The following is a 19,294-nucleotide window of genomic DNA, read 5'->3' as shown; positions in this document are numbered from 1 at the left end:
ATCACGTGGGCCCCAACCGGAAATCACGTGGGCCCCACGTGGAAATCACGTGGGCCCCACCCGGAAATCACGGGGGCCCCACGGGGAAATCACGTGGGCCCCCAGGGGAAATCACGTGGGCCCCACGGGGAAATCACGTGGGCCCCACCCGGAAATCACGTGGGACCCACGGGGAAATCACGTGGGCCCCAAGGGGAAATCAGGTGGGCCCCACGGGGAAATCACGTGGGCCCCCAGGGGAAATCACGTGTGCCCCAGGGGAAATCACGAGGGCCCGCAGGGGAAATCACGAGGGCCCCACGGGGAAATCACGTGGGCCCCCAGGGGAAATCACGTGGGCCCCCAGGGGAAATCACGTGGGCCCCCAGGGGAAATCACGTGGACCCCCAGGGGAAATCACGTGGGCCCCACGGGGAAATCACGTGGGCCCCACGGGGAAATCACGTGGGCCCCACCCGGAAATCACGTGGGCCCCACAGGGAAATCACGTGGGCCCCACCCGGAAATCACGTGGGCCCCACGGGGAAATTACGTGGGCCCCACCCGGAAATCACGTGGGCCCCCAGGGGAAATCACGTGGGCCCCACGGGGAAATCACGTGGGCCACACGGGGAAATCACGTGGGCCCCACCCGGAAATCACGTGGGCCCCACGGGGAAATCACGTGGGCCCCCAGGGAAAATCACGTGGGGGCCCAGGGGAAATCACGTGGGCCCCATGGGGAAATCACGTGGGCCCCACGGGGAAATCACGTAGGCCCCACGGGGAAATCACGTGGGCCCCACCCGGAAATCACGTGGGCCCCACCCGGAAATCACGTGGGCCCCACGGGGAAATCACGTGGGCCCAGAGGGGAAATCACGTGGGCCCCACGGGGAAATCACGTGGGCCCCACGGGGACATCACGAGGGCCCCACCCGGAAATCCCGTGGGCCCCCAGGGGAAATCACGTGGGCCCCCAGGGGAAATCTCGTGGGCCCCCAGGGGAAATCACGTGGGCCCCACGGGGAAATCACGTGGCCCCTCAGGGGAAATCACGTGGGCCCCCAGGGGAAATCACGTGGGCCCCACGGGGAAATCACGTGGCCCCTCAGGGGAAATCAGGTGGGCCCCCCGGGGAAATCGCGTGGGCCCCACGGGGAAATCACGTTGGCCCCCAGGGGAAATCACGTGGGCCCCACGGGGAAATCACGTGGGCCCCACCCGGAAATCACGTGGGCCCCACGGGGAAATCACGTGGGCCCCCAGGGAAAATCACGTGGGCCCCCAGGGGAAATCACGTGGGACCAACGGGGAAATCACGTGGGCCCCCTGGGGAAATCACGTGGGCCCCACGGGGAAATCACGTGGGCCCCCAGGGGAAATCACGTGGGCCCAACGGGGAAATCACGTGGGCCCCCAGGGGAAATCACGTGGGCCCCACGGGGAAATCACGTGGGCCCCACCCGGAAATCACGTGGGCCCCACGGGGAAATCACGTGGGCCCCAAGGGGAAATCAGGTGGGCCCCACGGGGAAATCACGTGGGCCCCACGGGGAAATCACGTGAGCGCCAACCGGAAATCACGTGGGCCCCACGTGGAAATCACGTGGGCCCCACCCGGAAATCACGGGGGCCCCACGGGGAAATCACGTGGGCCCCCAGGGGAAATCACGTGGGCCCCACGGGGAAATCACGTGGGCCCCACCCGGAAATCACGTGGGACCCACGGGGAAATCACGTGGGCCCAAGGGGAAATCAGGTGGGCCCCACGGGGAAATCACGTGGGCCCCCAGGGGAAATCACGTGTGCCCCAGGGGAAATCACGAGGGCCCGCAGGGGAAATCACGAGGGCCCCACGGGGAAATCACGTGGGCCCCCAGGGGAAATCACGTGGGCCCCCAGGGGAAATCACGTGGGCCCCCAGGGGAAATCACGTGGACCCCCAGGGGAAATCACGTGGGCCCCACGGGGAAATCACGTGGGCCCCACGGGGAAATCACGTGGGCCCCACCCGGAAATCACGTGGGCCCCACAGGGAAATCACGTGGGCCCCACCCGGAAATCACGTGGGCCCCACGGGGAAATCACGTGGGCCCCACCCGGAAATCACGTGGGCCCCCAGGGGAAATCACGTGGGCCCCACGGGGAAATCACGTGGGCCACACGGGGAAATCACGTGGGCCCCACCCGGAAATCACGTGGGCCCCACGGGGAAATCACGTGGGCCCCCAGGGAAAATCACGTGGGCCCCCAGGGGAAATCACGTGGGACCAACGGGGAAATCACGTGGGCCCCACGGGGGAATCACGTGGGCCCCAGGGGGAAATCACGTGGGCCCCCAGGGGAAATCACGTGGGCACCACGGGAAAATCACGTGGGCCCCCTGGGGAAATCACGTGGGCCCCACGGGGAAATCACGTGGGCCCCCAGGGGAAATCACGTGGGCCCCCAGGGGAAATCACGTGGGTCCAACGGGGAAATCACGTGGGCCCCCAGGGGAAATCACGTGGGCCCCACGGGGAAATCACGTGGGCCCCACCCGGAAATCACGTGGGCCCCACGGGGAAATCACGTGGGCCCCCAGGGAAAATCACGTGGGCCCCACGGGGAAATCACGAGGGCCCCACCCGGAAATCACGTGGGCCCCCAGGTGAAATCACGTGGGCCCCAAGGGGAAATCACGTGGGCCCCAGGGGGAAATCACTTGGGCCCCCGGGGGAAATCACGTGGGCCCCAACCGGAAATCAGGTGGGCCCCACGGGGAAATCACGTGGGCGCCACCCGGAAATCACGTGAGCCCCACCCGGTAATTACGTGGGCCCCACGGGGAAATCAGGTGTGCCCCACGGGGAAATCACGTGGGCCCCCAGGGGAAATCACGTGGGCCCCCTGGGGAAATCACGTGGGCCCGCAGGGGAAATCACGTCGGCCCCACGGGGAAATCACGAGAGCCCCCAGGGGAAATCACGTGGGACCCCAGGGGAAATCACGTGGGCCCCACGGGGAAATCACGTGGGCCCTCAGGGGAAATCAAGTGGGCTCCACGGGGAAATCACGTGGGCCCCACGGGGAAATCACGTGGGCCCCATGGGGAAATCACGTGGGCCCCACCCGGAAATCACGTGGGCCCCACGGGGAAATCACGTGTGCCCCCAGGGGAAATCACGTGGGCCCCCTGGGGAAATCACGTGGGCCCCACGGGGAAATCACGTGGGCCCCACCCGGAAATCACGTGGGCCCCACGGGGAAATCACGTGGGCCCCCAGGGGAAATCACGTGGGCCCCCAGCGGAAATCACGGGGGCCCCAGGGGAAATCACGTGGGCCCCACGGGGAAATCACGTGGGCCCCACGGGGAAATCACGTGGGCCCCACGCGGAAATCACGTGGGCCACACCCGGGAATCACGTGGGCCCCACGGGGAAATCACGTGTGCCCTCAGGGGAAATCACGTGGGCCCCACGGGGAAATCACGTGGGCCCCATCCGGAAATCACGTGGGCCCCCAGGGGAAATCACGTGGGCCCCACGGGGAAATCACGTGGGCCCCCAGGGGAAATCACGTGGGCCCCACGGGGAAATCACGTGGGCCCCACCCGGAAATCACGTGGGCCCCACCCGGAAATCACGTGGGCCCCATGGGGAAATCACGTGGGCCCTACGGGGAAATAACGTGGGTCCCACGGGGAAATCACGTGGGCCCCCAGGGGAAATCACTTGGGCCCCACCCGGAAATCACGTGGGCCCCACCCGGAAATCACGTGGGCCCCACGGGAAATCACGTGGGTCCCACGGGGAAATCACGTGGGCCCCCAGGGGAAATCACGTGCACCCCCAGTGGAAATCACGTGGGCCCCCAGGGGAAATCACGTGGGCCCCACGGAGAAATCACGTGGGCCCCCAGGGGAAATCACGTGGGTCCCCAGGGGAAATCACGTGGGCCCCACGGGGAAATCACGTGGGCCCCCAGGGGAAATCACGTGGGCCCCACGGGGAAATGACGTGGGCCCTCAGGGGAAATCAGGTGGGCCCAACGGGGAAATCACGTGGGCCCCACGGGGAAATCACGTTGGCCCCAGGGGAAATCAGGTGGGCCCAACGGGGAAATCACGTGGGCCCCACGGGGAAATCACGTTGGCCCCACCCGGAAATCACGTGGGCCCAACGGGGAAATCACGTGGGCCCCCAGGGGAAATCACGTGGGCCCCACGGGGAAATAACGTGGGCCCCGCCCGGAAATCACGTGGGCCTCACGGGGAAATCTCGTGGGCCGCCATGGGAAATCACGTGCGCCCCCAGGGGAAATCACGTGGGCCCCACGGGGAAACCACGTGGGCCCCCAGGGAAAATCACGTGGGGGCCCAGGGGAAATCACGTGGGCCCCATGGGGAAATCACGTGGGCCCCACGGGGAAATCACGTAGGCCCCACGGGGAAATCACGTGGGCCCCACCCGGAAATCACGTGGGCCCCACCCGGAAATCACGTGGGCCCCACGGGGAAATCACGTGGGCCCAGAGGGGAAATCACGTGGGCCCCCAGGGGAAATCACGTGGGCCCCACGGGGAAATCACGAGGGCCCCACCCGGAAATCCCGTGGGCCCCCAGGGGAAATCACGTTGGCCCCCAGGGGAAATCTCGTGGGCCCCCAGGGGAAATCACGTGGGCCCCACGGGGAAATCACGTGGCCCCTCAGGGGAAATCACGTGGGCCCCCAGGGGAAATCACGTGGGCCCCACGGGGAAATCACGTGGCCCCTCAGGGGAAATCACGTGGGCCCCCAGGGGAAATCACGTGGGCCCCACGGGGAAATCACGTGGGCCCCACAGGGAAATCACGTGGGCCCCACCCGGAAATCACGTGGGCCCCACGGGGAAATCACGTGGGCCCCACCCGGAAATCACGTGGGCCCCCAGGGGAAATCACGTGGGCCCCACGGGGAAATCACGTGGGCCACACGGGGAAATCACGTGGGCCCCACCCGGAAATCACGTGGGCCCCACGGGGAAATCACGTGGGCCCCCAGGGAAAATCACGTGGGCCCCCAGGGGAAATCACGTGGGACCAACGGGGAAATCACGTGGGCCCCACGGGGGAATCACGTGGGCCCCAGGGGGAAATCACGTGGGCCCCCAGGGGAAATCACGTGGGCACCACGGGAAAATCACGTGGGCCCCCTGGGGAAATCACGTGGGCCCCACGGGGAAATCACGTGGGCCCCCAGGGGAAATCACGTGGGCCCCCAGGGGAAATCACGTGGGCCCAACGGGGAAATCACGTGGGCCCCCAGGGGAAATCACGTGGGCCCCACGGGGAAATCACGTGGGCCCCACCCGGAAATCACGTGGGCCCCACGGGGAAATCACGTGGGCCCCCAGGGGAAATCACGTGGGCCCCACGGGGAAATCACGAGGGCCCCACCCGGAAATCACGTGGGCCCCCAGGTGAAATCACGTGGGCCCCCAGGGGAAATCACGTGGGCCCCTCGGGGAAATCACCTGGGCCCCCAGGGGAAATCACGTGGGCCCTCAGGGGAAATAACGTGGGCCCCCAGGGGAAATCACGTGGGCCCCACGGGAAAAACACGGGGGCCCCCAGGGGAAATCACGTGGGCCACACGGGGAAATCACGTGGGCCCCACGGGGAAATCACGTGGGCCCCACCCGGAAATCACGGGGGCCCCACGGGGAAATCACGTGGGCCCCGCCCGGAAATCACGTGGGCCCCACAGGGAAATCACGTGGGCCCCACGGGGAAATCACGTAGGCCCCACAGGGAAATCACGTGGGCCCCACCCGGAAATCACGTGGGCCCCAAGGGGAAATCACGTGGGCCCCAGGGGGAAATCACTTGGGCCCCCGGGGGAAATCACTTGGGCCCCACCCGGAAATCAGGTGGGCCCCACGGGGAAATCACGTGGGCGCCACCCGGAAATCACGTGAGCCCCACCCGGTAATTACGTGGGCCCCACGGGGAAATCAGGTGTGCCCCACGGGGAAATCACGTGGGCCCCCAGGGGAAATCACGTGGGCCCCCTGGGGAAATCACGTGGGCCCGCAGGGGAAATCACGTGGGCCCCACGGGGAAATCACGAGAGCCCCCAGGGGAAATCACGTGGGACCCCAGGGGAAATCACGTGGGCCCCACGGGGAAATCACGTGGGCCCTCAGGGGAAATCACGTGGGCTCCACGGGGAAATCACGTGGGCCCCACGGGGAAATCACGTGGGCCCCATGGGGAAATCACGTGGGCCCCACCCGGAAATCACGTGGGCCCCACGGGGAAATCACGTGTGCCCCCAGGGGAAATCACGTGGGCCCCCTGGGGAAATCACGTGGGCCCCACGGGGAAATCACGTGGGCCCTACCCGGAAATCACGTGGGCCCCACGGGGAAATCACGTGTGCCCCCAGGGGAAATCACGTGGGCCCCCAGCGGAAATCACGTGGGGCCCAGGGGAAATCACGTGGGCCCCACGGGGAAATCACGTGGGCCCTCAGTTGAAATCACGTGGACCCCACGGGGAAATCACGTGGGCCCCACGGGGAATTCACGTGGGCCCCACGGGGAAATCACGTGGGCCCCCAGGGGAAATCACGTGGGCACCACGGGAAAATCACGTGGGCCCCACGGGGAAATCACGTGGGCCCCACGGGGAAATCACGTGGGCCCCACGGGGAAATCACGTGGGCCCCCAGGGGAAATCACGTGGGCCCCACCCGGAAATCACGTGGGCCCCCAGGGGAAATCACGTGGTCCCCCAAGGGAAATCACGTGGGCCCCACGGGGAAATCACGTGGGCCCCACGGGGAAATCACGTGGGCCCCACCCGGAAATCACGTGGGCCCCACAGGGAAATCACGTGGGCCCCACCCGGAAATCACGTGGGACCCACGGGGAAATCACGTGGGCCCCATCCGGAAATCACGTGGGCCCCCAGGGGAAATCACGTGGGCCCCACGGGGAAATCACGTGGGCCACACGGGGAAATCACGTGGGCCCCACCCGGAAATCACGTGGGCCCCACGGGGAAATCACGTGGGCCCCCAGGGAAAATCACGTGGGCCCCCAGGGGAAATCACGTGGGACCAACGGGGAAATCACGTGGGCCCCACGGGGGAATCACGTGGGCCCCACGGGGAAATCACGTGGGCCCCCAGGGGAAATCACGTGGGCCCCACGGGGAAATCACGTGGGCCCCACGGGGAAATCACGTGGGCCCCACCCGGAAATCACGTGGGCCCCACAGGGAAATCACGTGGGCCCCACCCGGAAATCACGTGGGACCCACGGGGAAATCACGTGGGCCCCATCCGGAAATCACGTGGGCCCCCAGGGGAAATCACGTGGGCCCCACGGGGAAATCACGTGGGCCACACGGGGAAATCACGTGGGCCCCACCCGGAAATCACGTGGGCCCCACGGGGAAATCACGTGGGCCCCCAGGGAAAATCACGTGGGCCCCCAGGGGAAATCACGTGGCACCAACGGGGAAATCACGTGGGCCCCACGGGGGAATCACGTGGGCCCCACGGGGAAATCACGTGGGCCCCCAGGGGAAATCACGTGGGCCCCCAGGAGAAATCACGTGGGCCCCACGGGGAAATCACGTGGCCCCTCAGGGGAAATAACGTGGGCCCCCAGGGGAAATCACGTGGGCCCCACGGGGAAATCACGTGGGCCCCCAGAGGAAATCACGTGGGCCCCACGGGGAAATCACGTGGACCCCACGGGGAAATCACGTGGGCCCCACCCGGAAATCACGTTTGCCTCACGGGGAAATCACGTGGGCCCCACCCGGAAATCACGTGGGCCCTACGGGGAAATCACGTGGGCCCCACGGGGAAATCACGTGGGCCCCACCCGGAAATCACGTGGGCCCTACCCGGAAATCACGTGGGCCCCACGGGGAAATCACGTGGGCCCCCAGGGAAATCACGTGGGCCCCACGGGGAAATCACGTGGGCCCCCAGGGGAAATAACCTGGGCCCCCAGGGGAAATCACGTGGGCCCCACGGGGAAATCACGTGGGCCCCAAGGGGAAATCAGGTGGGCCCCACGGGGAAATCACGTGGGCCCCACGGGGAAAACACGTGGGCCCCAACCGGAAATCACGTGGGCCCCACGTGGAAATCACTTGGGCCCCACCCGGAAATCACGTGGGCCCCACGGGGAAATCACGTGAGCCCCCAGGGGAAATCACGTGGGCCCCCAGGGGAAATCACGTGGGCCCCACGGGGAAATCACATGGCCCCACGGGGCAATCACGTGGGCCCCACCCGGAAATCACATGGGCCCCACGGGGAAATCACGTGGGCCCCACGGGGAAATCACGTGGGCCCCCTGGGGAAATCACGTGGGCCCCCAGGAGAAATCACGTGGGCCCCTAGGGGAAATCATGTGGGCACCACGGGGAAATCACGTGGGCCCCACCCGGAAATCACGTGGGCCCCCCGGGGAAATCACGTGGGCCCCACCCGGAAATCACGTGGGCCCCACGGGGAAATCACGTGGGCCCCCAGGGGAAATCACTTGGGCCCCACGGGGAAATCACGTGGGCCCAACGGGGAAATCACGTGGGCCCCCGTGGGGAAATCACGTGGGCCCCCAGGGGAAATCACGTGGGCCCCACGGGGAAATCACGTGGGCCCCACCCGGAAATCACGTGGGCCCCACGGGGAAATCACGTGGGCCCCACGGGGAAATCACGTGGGCCACACGGGTAAATCACGTGGGCCCCACCCGGAAATCACGTGGGCCCCACGGGGAAATCACGTGGGCCCCCAGGGGAAATCACGTGGGCCCCACGCGGAAATCACGTGGGCCCCACCCGGAAATCACGTGGGCCCCACGGGAAAATCACGTGGGCCCCCAGGGGAAATCACGTGGGCCCCACGGGGAAATCACGAGGGCCCCACCCGGAAATCACGTGGACCCCCAGGGGAAATCACGTGGGCCCCCAGGAGAAATCACGTGGGCCCCACGGGGAAATCACGTGGCCCCTCAGGGGAAATAACGTGGGCCCCCAGGGGAAATAACGTGGGCCCCACGGGGAAATCACGTGGGCCCCCCGGGGAAATCACGGGGGCCCCCAGGGGAAATCACGTGGGCCCCACGGGGAAATCACGTGGGCCCCACGGGGAGATCACGTGGGCCCCACCCGAAAATCACGTGGGCCCCACGGGGACATCACGTGGGCCCCCAGGGGAAATCACGTGGGCCCCACGGGGAAATCACGTGGGCCCCCAGGGGAAATCACGTGGGCCCCACCCGGAAATCACGTGGGCCCCACCCGGAAATCACGTGGGCCCCACGGGGAAATCACGTGGGCCCCACGGGGAAATCACGTGGGCCCCCAGGCGAAATCACGTGGTCCCCACGGGGAAATCACGTGGGCCCCACGGGGAAATCACGTGGGCCCCCAGGGGAAATCACGTGGGCCCCACGGGGAAATCACGTGGGCCCCACGGGGAAATCACGTGAACCCCACGAGGAAATCACGTGGGCCCCCAGGGGAAATCACGTGGGCCCCCAGGTGAAATCACGTGGGCCCTACGGGGAAATCACGAGGGCCCCACGGGGAAATCACGTGGGCCCCCAGGGGAAATCACGTGGGCCCCACCCGGAAATCACATGGGCCCCACCCGGAAATCAAGTGGGCCCCACGGGGAAATCACGTGGGGCCCACGGGGAAATCACGTGGGGCCCACGGGGAAATCACGTGGGCCCCCAGGGGAAATCACGTGGGCCCCACGGGGAAATCACGTGGGCCCCCAGTGGAAATCACGTGGCCCCCACCCGGAAATCACGTGGGCCCCACCCTGAAATCACGTGGGCCCCACGGGGAAATCACGTGGGCCCCCAGGGGAAATCACGTGAGCCCCCAGGGGAAATCACGTGGGACCCACGGGGAAATCACGTGGGCCCCACAGGGAAATCACGTGGGCCCCACCCGGAAATCACGTAGGCCCCACGGGGAAATCACGTGGGCCCCACGGGGAAATCACGTGGGCCCCAACCGGAAATCACGTGGGCCCCACGGGGAAATCACGTGGGCCCCACCCGGAAATCACGTGGGCCCCCAGGGGAAATCACGTGGGCCCCCAGGGGAAATCACTTGGGCCCCCAGGGGAAATCACGTGGGCCCCACGGGGAAATCACGTGGGCCCCCTGGGGAAATCACGTGGGCCCCCAGGGGAAATCACGTGGGCCCCCAGGGGAAATCACGTGGGCCCCACGGGGAAATCACGTGAGCCCCAGGGGAAATCAAGTGGGCCCCACAGGGAAATCACGTGGGCCCCACTGGGAAATCACGTGGGCCCCACGGGGAAATCACGTGGGCCCCACGGGAAAATCACGTGGGCCCCACCTGGAAATCACGTGGGCCCCACTGGGAAATCACGTGGTCCCCAGGGGAAATCACGTGGGCCCCCACGGGAAATCACGTGGGCCCCACAGGGAAGTCACTTGGGCCCCGAGGGGAAATCACGTGGGCCCCCAGGGGAAATCACGTGGGCCCCACGGGGAAATCACGTGGGCCCCACGGGGAAATCACGTGGGCCCCACGGGGAAATCACGTGGGCCCCACATGGAAATCACGTGGGCCACACCCGGAAATCACGTGGGCCCCACGGGGAAATCACGTGTGCCCTCAGGGGAAATCACGTGGGCCCCACGGGGAAATCATGTGGGCCCCATCCGGAAATCACGTGGGACCCCAGGGGAAATCACTTGGGCCCCACCCGGAAATCACGAGGGCCCCACCCGGAAATCACGTGGGCCCCACGGGAAATCACGTGGGCCCCACGGGGAAATCACGTGAGCCCCCACGGGAAATCACGTGGGCCCCACGGGGAAATCACGTTGGCCCCCAGGGGAAATCAGGTGGGCCCAACGGGGAAATCACGTGGGCCCCACGGGGAAATCACGTTGGCCCCACCCGGAAATCACGTGGGCCCAACGGGGAAATCACGTGGGCCCCCAGGGGAAATCACGTGGGCCCCCAGGGGAAATCACGTGGGCCCCCAGGGGAAATCACGTGGGCCCCACAGGGAAATCACGTGGGCCCCACCCGGAAATCACGTGGGCCCCACCCGGAAATCACGTGGGCCCCCAGGGGAAATCACGTGGGCCCCATGGGGAAATCACGTGGGCCCCCAGGGGAAATCACGTGGGCCCCACGGGGAAATCACTTGGGCCCCCAGGGGAAATCACGTGGGCCCCCAGGGGAAATCAGGTGGGGCTCACGGGGAAATCACGTGGACCCCCAGGGGAAATCACGTGGGCCCCACGGGAAAATCACGTGGGCCTCCAGGGGAAATCACGTGGGCCCCCAGGGGAAATCACGTGGGCCCCCAGGGGAATTCCCGTGGGCCCCACCCGGAAATCACATGGGCCCCACCCGGAAATCACGTGGGCCCCAGGGGGAAATCACGTGGACCCCACGGGGAAATCACGTGGGCCCCACCCGGAAATCACGTGGGCCCCACGGGGAAATCACGTGGGCCCCCAGGGGAAATCACGTGGGCCCCCAGGTGAAATCACGTGGGCCCCCAGGTGAAATCACGTGGGCCCCACGGGGAAATCACGTGGGCCCCACACGGAGATCACGTGGGCCCCACCCGAAAATCACGTGGGCCCCACGGGGAAATCACGTGGGCCCCCAGGGGAAATCACGTGGGCCCCACGGGGAAATCACGTGGGCCCCCAGTGGAAATCACGTGGCCCCCACCCGGAAATCACGTGGGCGCCACCCTGAAATCACGTGGGCCCCACGGGGAAATCACGTGGGCCCCCACGGGGAAATCACGTGAGCCCCCAGGGGAAATCACGTGGGCCCCACGGGGAAATCACGTGGGCCCCATAGGGAAATCACGTGGGCCCCACCCGGAAATCACGTAGGCCCCACGGGGAAATCACGTGGGCCCCACAGGGAAATCACGTGGGCCCCACCCGGAAATCACGTGGGCCCCACGGGGAAATCACGTGGGCCCCACCCGGAAATCACGTGGGCCCCACGGGGAAATCACGTGGGCCCCCAGGGGAAATCACGTGGGCCCCCAGGGGAAATCACGTGGGCCCCACGGGGAAATCACGTGAGCCCCAGGGGAAATCAAGTGGGTCCCACGGGGAAATCACGTGGGCCCCACTGGGAAATCACGTGGGCCCCACGGGGAAATCACGTGGGCCCCACGGGAAAATCACGTGGGCCCCACCGGGAAATCACGTGGGCCCCACTGGGAAATCACGTGGGCCCCCAGGGGAAATCACGTGGGCCCCCAGGGGAAATCACGTGGGCCTCACAGGGAAGTCACTTGGGCCCCGAGGGGAAATCACGTGGGCCCCCAGGGGAAATCACGTGGGCCCCACGGGGAAATCACGTGGGCCCCACGGGGAAATCACGTGGGCCCCACGGGGAAATCACGTGGGCCCCACGCGGAAATCACGTGGGCCACACCCGGAAATCACGTGGGCCCCTCGGGGAAATCACGTGTGCCCTCAGGGGAAATCACGTGGGCCCCACGGGGAAATCACGTGGGCCCCATCCGGAAATCACGTGGGCCCCCAGGGGAAATCACGTGGGCCCCACGGGGAAATCACGTGGGCCCCCAGGGGAAATCACGTGGGCCCCACGGGGAAATCACGTGGGCCCCACGGGGAAATCACGTGGGCCCCACCCGGAAATCACGTGGGTCCCACGGGGAAATCACGTGGGCCCCCAGGGGAAATCACGTGCGCCCCCAGTGGAAATCACGTGGGCCCCACGGGAAATCACGTGGGTCCCACGGGGAAATCACGTGGGCCCCCAGGGGAAATCACGTGCGCCCCCAGGGGAAATCACGTGGGTCCCCAGGGGAAATCACGTGGGCCCAACGGGGAAATCACGTGGGCCCCACGGGGAAATCACGTTGGCCCCACCCGGAAATCACGTGGGCCCAACGGGGAAATCACGTGGGCCCCCAGGGGAAATCACGTGGGCCCCCAGGGGAAATCACGTGGGCCCCACAGGGAAATCACGTGGGCCCCACCCGGAAATCACGTGGGCCCCACCCGGATATCACGTGGGCCCCACCCGGAAATCACGTGGGCCCCCAGGGGAAATCACGTGGGCCCCACGGGGAAATCACGTGGGCCCCCAGGGGAAATCACGTGGGCCCCACGGGGAAATCACCTGGGCCCCCAGGGGAAATCACGTGGGCCCCCAGGGGAAATCACGTGGGGCCCACGGGGAAATCCCGTGGGCCCCCAGGGGAAATCACGTGGGCCCCACGGGAAAATCACGTGGGCCCCCAGTGGAAATCACGTGGGCCCCCAGGGGAAATCACGTGGGCCCCCAGGGGAATTCACGTGGGCCCCAACCGGAAATCACGTGGGCCTCACGGGGAAATCTCGTGGGCCGCCATGGGAAATCACGTGCGCCCCCAGGGGAAATCACGTGGGCCCCACGGGGAAACCACGTGGGCCCCCAGGGGAAATCACGTGGGGGCCCAGGGGAAATCACGTGGGCCCCATGGGGAAATCACGTGGGCCCCACGGGGAAGCCACGTGTGCCCCGAGGGGAAATCACGTGTGCCCCACGCGGAAATCACGTGGGCCCCACCCGGAAATCACGTGGGCCCCACGGGGAAATCACGTGGGCCCCCAGGGGAAATCACGTGGGCCCCACGGGGAAATCACGTGGGTCCCACCCGGAAATCACGTGGGCCCCCAAGGGAAATCACGTGGGCCCCACGGGTAATCACGTGGGTCCCCAGGGGAAATCACGTGGGCCCCTCGGGGAAATCACGTGGGCCCCACGGGGAAATCACGTGTGCCCCACCCGGAAATCACGTGGGCCCCACCCGGAAATCACGTGGGCCCCACCCGGAAATCACGTGGGCCCCACGCGGAAATCACGTGGGCCCCACGGGGAAATCACGTGGGCCCCCAGGGGAAATCACGTGTGCCCCACGCGGAAATCACGTGGGCCCCACCCGGAAATCACGTCGGCCCCACGGGGAAATCACGTGGGCCCCCAGGGGAAATCACGTGGGCCCCACCCTGAAATCACGTGGGCCCCACGGGTAAATCACGTGGGCCCCACGGGGAAATCACGTGGGCCCCACGGGGAAATCACGTGGGCCCCACGGGGAAATCACTTGGGCCCCACGCGGAAATCACGTGGGCCCCACGCGAAAATCACGTGGGCCCCACGGGGAAATCACGTGGGCCCCGCCCGGAAATCACGTGGGCCTCACGGGGAAATCTCGTGGGCCCCCAGGGGAAATCACGTGCGCCCCCAGGGGAAATCACGTGGGCCCCACGGGGAAACCAAGTGGGCCCCCAGGGGAAATCACGTGGGGGCCCAGGGGAAATCACGTGTGCCCCATGGGGAAATCACGTGGGCCAAACGGGGAAATCACGTAGGCCCCACGGGGAAATCACGTGGGCCCCACCCGGAAATCACGTGGGCCCCACCCGGAAATCACGTGGGCCCCACGGGGAAATCACGTGGGCCCAGAGGGGAAATCACGTGGGCCCCCCGGGGAAATCACGTGGGCCCCATGGGGAAATCACGAGGGCCCCACCCGGAAATCACGTGGGCCCCCAGGGGAAATCACGTGGGCCCCCAGGGGAAATCTCGTGGGCCCCCAGGGGAAATCACGTGGGCCCCACGGGGAAATCACGTGGCCCCTCAGGGGAAATCACGTGGGCCCCCAGGGGAAATCACGTGGGCCCCACGGGGAAATCACGTGGCCCCTCAGGGGAAATCACGTGGGCCCCCAGGGGAAATCACGTGGGCCCCACGGGGAAATCACGTGGGCCCCACGGGGACCTCACGTGGGCCCCACGGGGAAATCACGTGGGCCCCACCCGGAACTCACGTGGGCCCCACGGGGAAATCACGTAGGCCCCACGGGGAAATCACGTGGGCCCCACGGGGAAATCACGAGGGCCCCACGGGGAAATCACGTAGGCCCCACGGGGAAATCACGTGGGCCCCCAGGGGAAATCTCGTGGGCCCCACCCGGAAATCACGTGGGCCCCACGGGGAAATCACGTGGGCCCCACGGGGAAATCACGTGGGCCCCCAGGGGAAATCACGTGGGCCCCACCCGGAAATCACGTGGGCCCCACGGGAAAATCACGTGGGCCCCCAGGGGAACTCACGTGGGCCCCACGGGGAAATCACGAGGGCCCCACCCAGAAATCACGTGGGCCCCCAGGGGAAATCACGTGGGCCCCCAGGGGAAATCACGTGGGCCCCACGGGGAAATCACGTCGCCCCTCAGGGGAAATAACGTGGGCCCCCAGAGGAAATCACGTGGGCCCCACGGGGAAATAACGTGCGCCCCCAGGGGAAATCACGTGGGCCCCCAGGGGAAATCACGTGGGCCCCACGGGGAAATCACGTGGGCCCCACGGGGAAATCACGTGCGCCCCCAGAGGAAATCACGTGGGCCCCACGGGGAAATCACGTGGGCCCCACGGGGAAATCACGTGGGTCCCACCCGGAAATCACGTGGGCCCCACGGGGAAATCACGTGGGTCCCACCCGGAAATCACGTGGGCCCTACGGGGAAATCACGTGGGCCCCACGGGGAAATCACGTAGGCCCCACGGGGAAATCACGTGGGCCCCACACGGAAATCACGTGGGCCCTACCCTGAAATCACGTGGGCCCCACGGGGAAATCACGTGGGCCCCATGGGGAAATCACGTGGGCCCCCAGGGGAAATCACGTGGGCCCCAGGGGGAAATCACGTGGGCCCCCGGGGGAAATCACGTGGGCCCCACCCGGAAATCAGGTGGGCCCCACGGGGAAATCACGTGGGCGCCACCCGGAAATCACGTGAGCCCCACCCGGAAATCACGTGGGCCCCACGGGGAAATCACGTGGGCCCCACGGGGAAATCACGTGGGCCCCCAGGGGAAATCACGTGGGACCCAGGGGGAAATCACGTGGGCCCCCGGGGGAAATCACGTGGGCCCCACCCGGAAATCACGTGGGCCCCACGGGGAAATCAGGTGGGCCCCACGGGGAAATCAGGTGGGCCCCACGGGGAAATCACGTGGGCCCCACGGGTAAATCACGTGGGCCCCAGGGGAAATCACGAGGGCCCGCAGGGGAAATCACGAGGGCCCCCAGGGGAAATCACGTGGGCCCCACGGGGAAATCACGAGGGCCCCACCCGGAAATCACGTGGGCCCCCAGGTGAAATCACGTGGGCCCCCAGGGGAAATCACGTGGGCCCCTCGGGGAAATCACCTGGGCCCCCAGGGGAAATCACGTGGTCCCTCAGGGGAAATAACGTGGGCCCCCAGGGGAAATCACGTGGGCCCCACGGGAAAAACACGGGGGCCCCCAGGGGAAATCACGTGGGCCACACGGGGAAATCACGTGGGCCCCAGGGGGAAATCACGTGGGCCCCCGGGGGAAATCACGTGGGCCCCACCCGGAAATCATGTGGGCCCCACGGGGAAATCACGTGGGCGCCACCCGGAAATCACGTGAGCCCCACCCGGTAATTACGTGGGCCCCACGGGGAAATCAGGTGTGCCCCACGGGGAAATCACGTGGGCCCCCAGGGGAAATCACGTGGGCCCCCTTGGGAAATCACGTGGGCCCGCAGGGGAAATCACGTGGGCCCCACGGGGAAATCACGAGAGCCCCCAGGGGAAATCACGAGGAACCCCAGGGGAAATCACGTGGGCCCCACGGGGAAATCACGTGGGCCCTCAGGGGAAATCACGTGGGCTCCACGGGGAAATCACGTGGGCCCCACGGGGAAATCACGTGGGCCCCACGGGGAAATCACGTGGGCCCCACCCGGAAATCACGTGGGCCCCACGGGGAAATCACGTGTGCCCCCAGGGGAAATCACGTGGGCCCCCTGGGGAAATCACGTGGGCCCCACGGGGAAATCACGTGGGCCCCACCCGGAAATCACGTGGGCCCAACGGGGAAATCACGTGTGCCCCCAGGGGAAATCACGTGGGCCCCCAGCGGAAATCACGTGGGCCCCAGGGGAAATCACGTGGGCCCCACGGGGAAATCACGTGGGCCCTCAGTTGAAATCACGTGGACCCCACGGGGAAATCACGTGGGCCCCACGGGGAATTCACGTGGGCCCCACGGGGCAATCACGTGGGCCCCCAGGGGAAATCACGTGGGCACCACGGGAAAATCACGTGGCCCCACGGGGAAATCACGTGGGCCCCACGGGGAAATCACGTGGGCCCCCAGCGGAAATCACGTGGGCCCCCAGGGGAAATCACGTGGGCCCCACCCGGAAATCACGTGGGCCCCACGGGAAAATCACGTGGGCCACCAGGGGAACTCACGTGGGCCCCACGGGGAAGTCACGTGGGCCCCCAGAGGAAATCACGTGGGCCCCACGGGGAAATCACGTGGACCCCACGGGGAAATCACGTGGGCCCCACCCGGAAATCACGTTTGCCTCACGGGGAAATCACGTGGGCCCCACCCGGAAATCACGTGGGCCCTACGGGGAAATCACGTGGGCCCCACGGGGAAATCACGTGGGCCCCACCCGGAAATCACGTGGGCCCTACCCGGAAATCACGTGGGCCCCACGGGGAAATCACGTGGGCCCCCAGGGAAATCACGTGGGCCCCACGGGGAAATCACGTGGGCCCCCAGGGGAAATAACCTGGGCCCCCAGGGGAAATCACGTGGGCCCCACGGGGAAATCACGTGGGCCCCAAGGGGAAATCAGGTGGGCCCCACGGGGAAATCACGTGGGCCCCACGGGGAAATCACGTGGGCCCCAACCGGAAATCACGTGGGCCCCACGTGGAAATCACGTGGGCCCCACCCGGAAATCACGTGGGCCCCACGGGGAAATCACGTGGGCCCCCAGGGGAAATAACGTGGGCCCCCAGGGGAAATCACGTGGGCCCCACGGGGAAATCACATGGCCCCACGGGGAAATCACGTGGGCCCCACCCGGAAATCACATGGGCCCCACGGCAAAATCACGTGGGCCCCACAGGGAAATCACGTGGGCCCCCTGGGGAAATCACGTGGGCCCCCAGGAGAAATCACGTGGGCCCCTAGGGGAAATCATGTGGGCACCACGGGGAAATCACGTGGGCCCCACCCGGAAATCACGTGGGCCCCCCGGGGAAATCACGTGGGCCCCACCCGGAAATCACGTGGGCCCCACGGGGAAATCACGTGGGCCCCCAGGGGAAATCACTTGGGCCCCCAGGGGAAATCACGTGGGCCCCACGGGGAAATCACGTGGGCCCCCGTGGGGAAATCACGTGGGCCCCCAGGGGAAATCACGTGGGCCCCACGGGGAAATCACGTGGGCCCCACCCGGAAATCACGTGGGACCCACGGGGAAATCACGTGGGCCCCACGGGGAAATCACGTGGGCCACACGGGTAAATCACGGGGGCCCCACCCGGAAATCACGTGGGCCCCACGGGGAAATCACGTGGGCCCCCAGGGCAAATCACGTGGGCCCCACGCGGAAATCACGTGGGCCCCCCCGGAAATCACGTGGGCCCCACGGGGAAATCACATGGGCCCCCAGGGGAAATCACGTGGGCCCCACGGGGAAATCACGTGGGTCCCACCCGGAAATCACGTGGGCCCCCAGGGGAAATCACGTGGGCCCCACGGGGAAATCACATGGGCCCCCAGGGGAAATCACGTGGGCCCCACGGGGAAATCACGTGGGTCCCACCCGGAAATCACGTGGGCCCCCAGGGGAAATCACGTGGGCCCCACGAGTAAATCACGTGGGTCCCCAGGGGAAATCACGTGGGCCCCACGGGGAAATCACGTGGGCCCCACGGGAAAATCACGTGGGCCCCACCCGGAAATCACGTGGGCCCCACGGGGAAATCACGTGGGCCCCCAGGGGAAATCACGTGGGCCCCACGGGGAAATCACGTGGGCCCCACCCGGAAATCACGTGGGCCCCACGGGGAAATCACGTGGGCCCCCAGGGGAAATCACGTGGGCCCCACGGGGAAATCACAAGGGCCCCACCCGGAAATCACTTGGGCCCCCAGGTGAAATCACGTGGGCCCCCAGGGGAAATTACGTGGGCCCCTCGGGGAAATCACCTGGGCCCCCAGGGGAAATCACGTTGGCCCTCAGGGGAAATAACCTGGGCCCCCAGGGGAAATCACGTGGGCCCCACGGGAAAAACACGGGGGCCCCCAGGGGAAATCACGTGGGCCACACGGGGAAATCACGTGGGCCCCACGGGGAAATCACGTGGGCCCCACGCGGAAATCACGTGGGCCCCACGGGGAAATCACGTGGGCCCCACCCGGAAATCACGTGGACCCCACAG

This window comes from Ovis canadensis, chromosome 25, assembly GCF_042477335.2.
Source record: "Ovis canadensis isolate MfBH-ARS-UI-01 breed Bighorn chromosome 25, ARS-UI_OviCan_v2, whole genome shotgun sequence".
Classification (NCBI taxonomy): domain Eukaryota; kingdom Metazoa; phylum Chordata; class Mammalia; order Artiodactyla; family Bovidae; genus Ovis; species Ovis canadensis.
Note: the sequence above shows the minus strand (reverse complement) of the source record.